This window comes from Eutrigla gurnardus, assembly GCF_963514095.1.
Source record: "Eutrigla gurnardus genome assembly, chromosome: 6".
Classification (NCBI taxonomy): domain Eukaryota; kingdom Metazoa; phylum Chordata; class Actinopteri; order Perciformes; family Triglidae; genus Eutrigla; species Eutrigla gurnardus.
This window is the reverse complement of record NC_139920.1, coordinates 4825846-4832258: the sequence shown is the minus strand read 5'-3', so window position 1 is coordinate 4832258 and position 6413 is coordinate 4825846. Positions and strand designations below refer to the sequence as shown.

Sequence of the window (6413 nt, the reverse complement as noted above, 5' to 3'; positions counted from 1 at the left end):
GCAGGAGTTTCTCGCGGTAAAGTTAATGTCCTTCAAATTTGCTCGTCAGCATCGCCAAATTCAACTGATAACAATAATAATAACAATAATAATGTGTTCAAACTATGTAACGGGGAAAGAATGAGTGAATGGCTTCCTTCCACAGCCTACCAAAATGACGCGGGTATCCCAGAATGCATTGCTCTGTGACGTCAGTTGGCAAGTTCTCCGGAGCTCCGCCCTTCGTAAAACAGATCGGAGGAGAATTGTAGATGTGCGACGATGAAGACATTATTAATTAAAACACATGGACGACCGTTTATAGTTATCCTGGATATCCGATATCCTAGTAGAACTAGGGGCCAGTTGTTCAAAAAATGTAATCCGGATCAATATTATCCAGATTTGGAAATCACATTTTTTGCTAACCAGGATCAGGTAATCCGTCTTACTTTTAAGCCGGTTTTTCAAAGCAACATTGGATTGGATCACCCTGATCCAGATACACAGTTTTCAGGATTACCAAATCCGGATTACCAGCTATGTACAGAACAGGTAGAAGAGCCAACATGGGGTCACTTTTAAGCTGTGCACACACCGGAAGAACTGCCCGACTCGCGTCGGTAAATTCGGCGGCGGCTACTTAATATGGCCGACTCGAACAACGACATGGGCGGTTCACACCTACGGAATTACAGCCGACGCCATACGTTCCGCGCTTGCGCGAGATGTAATGTCTCCAAAACAACAGGCGGCGCTTATCTGTATTGTGGGCCAAAAAACACGAAAACCGGAAGTAGGCGGTCCTCTCTAGACCGCCTTCTTCGATTCCACTGGTTATCTGGTATGTTTACCATCGTCACTTCCGGGCTTCACTGATTCGCTAGTCAAGCTGCTAGCCTCCACCAATCAGAATGGTAAAAGAATGACCGACTCGAATGGCGGATTACACATTTGAATCGGCTGAAATGAACGCCGACGTGGGCCGATTCGAGCAACCACACCAAGTAGACTCATGTCACGGGCGCCGACTCTCTCAAAGACGCCGATTTTCGGTCCGGTGTGTGAGCCCCTTAAGTGTTTATTTTGAGACAAAACACAAAACATAAACATCCACTTCCGTTTATAATTTATTTTATGACCCCTCATCTGAGCCACACCAAGCACAATTTTTTTCTTTTGGGGAACATGCCCAATACTATTGGGGTTATTGACTGCACTCATGTGCATATCCAAGCACCTCATGAGAGGAATTGGGAGTACATCAACCGAAAGGGGAGGTGCAGCATCAACATCCAATTTGTGGGCGACGTTGTGAAGTGGCCTGGGTCTGTTCATGATGCACGTATCCTGAGGGAGAGTGCTTTATACAGAGAGCTCGAAACCAACCGACCGGATGGCATAATATTAGGAGACAGTAGCTATCCACTCCTACCATGGCTGATGACTCCTTTTCTTGCAGCAACCACGCCTGCGCAGGCACGCTTCAATACTGCTCATTGCAAAACAAGATGTGCAATTGAACATTTAAATGGAGTTCTGAAGAGACGCTTGCATGCCTTAACTATTTGCGAGTGGAACCAGAGGGAGTATGCAACATAATACTTGTATATACGTGTATTGCCCTGCACAACATCGCTATCAGACGCAATGTCCCTCTCTGTGATGTTTGTGATGCACCTGAGCCTGTTGAAGAACCAGACCAACCTCTGGCGTTCTGTCAGAATGAGGGACTGACTGGACGTGAAGGGATGCAATTGTTCAAAAATTATTTTTGACAGGTTCATATCTGATGACATTAATATACAGTGATGAATGACAATGACAGGGATGAAAAATGTAATATATTATTTTTGTTTGTTATTGAAATCTGTTTGGGGGTTTATTTCATGGGGACAAGATCATTTTTATTTTTACTTTACTATACTGAAAGGCTTAATTGGTTGCCTATGTCTACTTTATCACTGTAACGGTTAAACAAGTCAAGTGCAAAATATAAATAAAGTATATACACTAAATTATACAAATGTATTATTTGACCAATTTTAAAGTTTTACTACATTTTCTTCCTGAAATCCACCTTGAAATCCTACCCTATGTTGGGATCAGGGTAATCCTGTTTTTTTGGATCAAAGTTATCCAAATCCTACTGAAAAGTTTTGAACAACACAAACTGAAGGTTTGATCCATTTCCAAACTAGGATTGGATTACATGATCTGATCCGATTTCAGAATCCTTCTTTCCCTTTTGAACAACCCATTTTCCAGATTTGATCCAAAATCCGATCAGATTACCTTTGAACAACTGGCCCTAGATGCCAGTTGTGCGACTAGGATATCAGATATCCTACTAGTGCGACGCGACTGGGATATCTGATATCCTACTAGTAGCCACTAGTGCGACTAGGATATCAGATATCTTACTAGTAGCCACTAGTGCGACTAGGATATCAGATATCCCAGTTGCACTAGTGGCTACTAGTAAGATAACTGATATCCTACTAGTGGCTACTAGGATATCAGATATCCCAGTTGCACTAGTGGCTACTAGTAAGATATCTGATATCCTACTAGTGGCTACTAGGATATCAGATATCCCAGTTGCACTAGTGGCTACTAGTAAGATATCTGATATCCTACTAGTGGCTACTAGGATATCAGATATCCCAGTTGCACTAGTGGCTACTAGTAGGATATCCTACTAGTAGCCACTAGTGGCAACTAGTAGGATATCTGATATCCTAGTCGCACTAGTGGCACTAGTGGCTACTAGTAGGATTGTGTAGCTACTAGTGGCTACTAGTAGGAATGTGGGCGTATAAGGAAGCTGCCAATTTCAAATTGATTGGCTGAAATTTGGACCAATGAGTGGCTGATTTGGTCATTACTTCAGGGAGCATTTCACAGAAGTTCAAGGACCAATATGGCGGACGCTGTCCTGAGACGCATTAGAAGACGATGCACTGCAATTGAAAGAGCATATCGCCAAGGATCTGCAGGTCGAAGAGAAGTGCACGCTATCGACATCTCCATTGCTAACCTGAGAAGAGTTGAAGACACTATTAGCACCGAGGCTATGCGGGATGTAGTTCAGAGCCTCACAGATCTCTGATCAGTTATCATTGCACCCCTAGCTTCAAACGCTCGTGCAGGTTTCCACGCTGCACCTCGTTTGCGTTTAGGTATGTTTCATTGTCTTGGTATGCATACTTTTATATCTGATTTCAGTGTAAATGGAGTTGAATTTCTTTATTTATTTGACAAAAAAAATGTCTACAGCATTTAAACTTAGATTTGGTTCTTTTGGATGCGTTCACAAAATCACATTGAATCAACGTTGAAATATGGTTGAGATTGAAATGCCAACATTGAATCAACATTGGTTAACTGAGACAGCAGCACCCACATGATCTCGCGTTGAGAGGCACTCTAATAGGGTTGAGAGGCACTCTAATAACTCTATAGGGGAGCCACAAAAACCTCTGACCTGTTGAATTCAGGCCTGCCTACGCTCATTATGACGTTTTCAAGGTGTAGTGTAGTAAAATATGATCTGCCGTGAACACGGTGTATGTTATTTTGAAAGTTAACCGGATGTTTTATTTTGTTTGACTTCCTGTCTCGAACGATCTGCTCTGTGCTGAATTGCTGCGTTGTGCTCCGGTGTTCGGCAAAAATAGGAGCTCTGCGTATCTGCTGCGTAGGCTCTGGAGCGCCGCAGCTGTGATGGAGCCTGAACGCAGCGCATCTGCAGCCAGTGGAAGCACACGCATTCTGATTCTGTCACTTAATAGTTTAAATTTAAAAATGGTATTGGGTATGTTTAAAAACGTCATATTGATTTCATTTCCAGATTTCCATTAATAAAACTTCACTGCATGTTATGTATTCTTTCTCATTTAAGAAGATCAGAGTTGATCACAATTTAGGAAATGACAGCAAGTGGGACTTGTTACATGAAAATCTATGGAGGTCTTAACCCCAGCCACCCAGTCTACTGTATGCCTTGGTCCAATAATCTGATCAGGTTTAGGACTACTTGTGTGTGTAGGAAGATTAATTGTATAATAATACAAAAATAAATAAAGACTAAATTAATTAATTGAAAAAACTCACACTTTTGTTGTGTGTTGTTGGCATGTTATTTTATTTCCATGTTTTAGGGAGACGAGGGAGACCTGCGCTTGACGTTACAAGAGAGCAACTTGAGCTTCTTCTCACTCAAGGCTTCATGTTGGGCTGTTCCTCCTCATACCTGCATAAAAAATGTCTTGCCAGATTTCAGCAAGAAAAAGATTCACTCCCATTAGTGATGCTAACCTAGAGGAGCATGTCAGGAGACTCCACAACAAGTTTCCAAGATCAGGCTCAGAAGTAAGCATACTACATATCCCCTATAGGTTTTATCCATTTTTTAAATACAAAATTTACTTTATCTTAATTATCTTGAATTATCAACTCCATTCAGATGATGAGGGCATACCTGCATGCTGAGGGGATCGTAGTACAAAGAAGAAGAGTTCGAGAGACCCTTAACCGAATTGATCCAGCTGCTGCAGCCCAGAGATGGAGCCAGACTGTGGCTAGGAGAACATACCATGTGCCATTTCCTAATAGTTTATGGCACATAGATGGCCATATGCGTCTCATTCGGTAATTAGGGGTCAGCTCTTATATTTTTTCTGTAGTAAATGGTAAATGGACTGACTTTTATAGCGCCTTCCTAGTCTTTGCGACCACTCAAAGCGCTTTACAATCTAGTCAACATTCACCCCTCTCACACACACATTCATACACTGGTGGCCGAGGCTACTGTGCAAATGTAGAGGGCTGGAAACAGAACAGTAGGAACAGTAGGAGAAAATAGATAGGAAAAACAGGCACCCCTACTATCATTTGTTATTGATCATTTTTCACTTATTGGTTTACTTATATTCATTCATTTCTGCATTCACTGGCACCTGCACTTATATACTGCTGTGACACACCCAGGCCGCTAGGTGGCGCATCACGCGTGTGGTAGGATAGGATTTTCATGTCAAGAGGAAGAATAAATCCTGCTGCCGTGAAGTTAACACCAGCACAACGTGCATCTTCTTTATTCTTACCACAGGTCAGTAAACATACATTTAAACGGGTGTACATGATGTGTGTGAAGAGTTAAACATGCGACTCGAGGATTAATTGTGCACATATGAGCCAAAGTGACGAGTTTTAGAGAGATGTTGATGTGAATAGAGCGACGGCGATGTATGCTAACTGGCTAATGCTAAGCGGACCTGCATAGTAGTGTGAAGAAGCGACTCAGAGCAACGGGGAAATACCTGTAAAATCATTTAACGTATTCAGCACTTTATTAGTGAGTCTGTTCTCAGACAACACATGGTTATCTGGTTTTATCTGTAGCCAAAGGGATAATTGTGGGTCATGGTCAAAACCAGGTAGCGCTATTCTGAGGTTGAAGTGCAGCGCCATTGCTCAAGTGAATGTATGTAAGAATATAGTTGTAGAAAATGTGTTTATACAAAGAGTGTAATGTTGATTCATGATTGATTTAGAATAACATGGATAAAAGTAGACGATAGCTTACACGTTAAAAAGGTAATTTCATAATATATAGGAAACTGTGTTGGTTAAAAATTGGTTAAAAACTGGTTAAAAACAAATGCATTATTTCATGATGATAAACAATAGTATAGATTAGAGAACATGATAAAATGTCGGATTAATGGGTTAAAATGTATTTGTTCAATGTGTCTGAGAGTTGAACAGTTGAGTGTTGTAAAGCAGATGAACATGTGAATAATTTGTTATGTTTACAATGATAAAGAGAAGGCCATAATGATTCTATAGAAATGTTGACACCTGAAGTTAGTTTTCCATGTCAAGAGGAAGAATAAATCCTGCTGCCGTGAAGTTAACACCAGCACAACGTGCATCTCCTTTATTCTTACCACAGACTACGATCTCCCTGGCTATCCAGCTAGGGAGGCAACACAAAGTGTCACCTGCTCATCAGTATCTCATTCATGCACATTCACACATCGATGGCTATGCCACCGGGAGCAACTGGAGGTTCAGTATCTTGCCCAAGGATACTTCGACATGTAGACTGCAGGGGCCAGGGATCAACCGCTCTACCTCCTGAGCCACAGCTCACCCTAATACTTCTTTACCCAGTGGTAAAGAAGTATTAGGGAGCCATATTAGATTGGTAGTACAGACTCAATTTCACTGTGTATGTGTTCAAGTCCAGGTTTTGTATCACATTAATTTTCACAAATATTTTGAGTAGTTATGAATCTATTGGTGTAAATGAAATAGAGTAATCCATTATTCCATTTTATCCGTAATGTTTTGCAGGTGAGGTTTTGTGACACATGCTGGTATTGATGGCAACACCAGACTAATAACCTACATCAACTGCAGCACAG

General features: G+C 41.4%; 1 pseudogene across 1 annotated transcript; it reads left to right on the top strand.

Annotated features, from left to right (window-relative positions):
- Window positions 1-1116: 1116 nt before the first annotated feature.
- On the top strand, window positions 1117-1757 carry LOC311015233 (putative nuclease HARBI1; annotated as a pseudogene). The gene has a single exon. The product of its transcript is annotated as a putative nuclease HARBI1 (transcript).
- Window positions 1758-6413: the final 4656 nt, after the last annotated feature.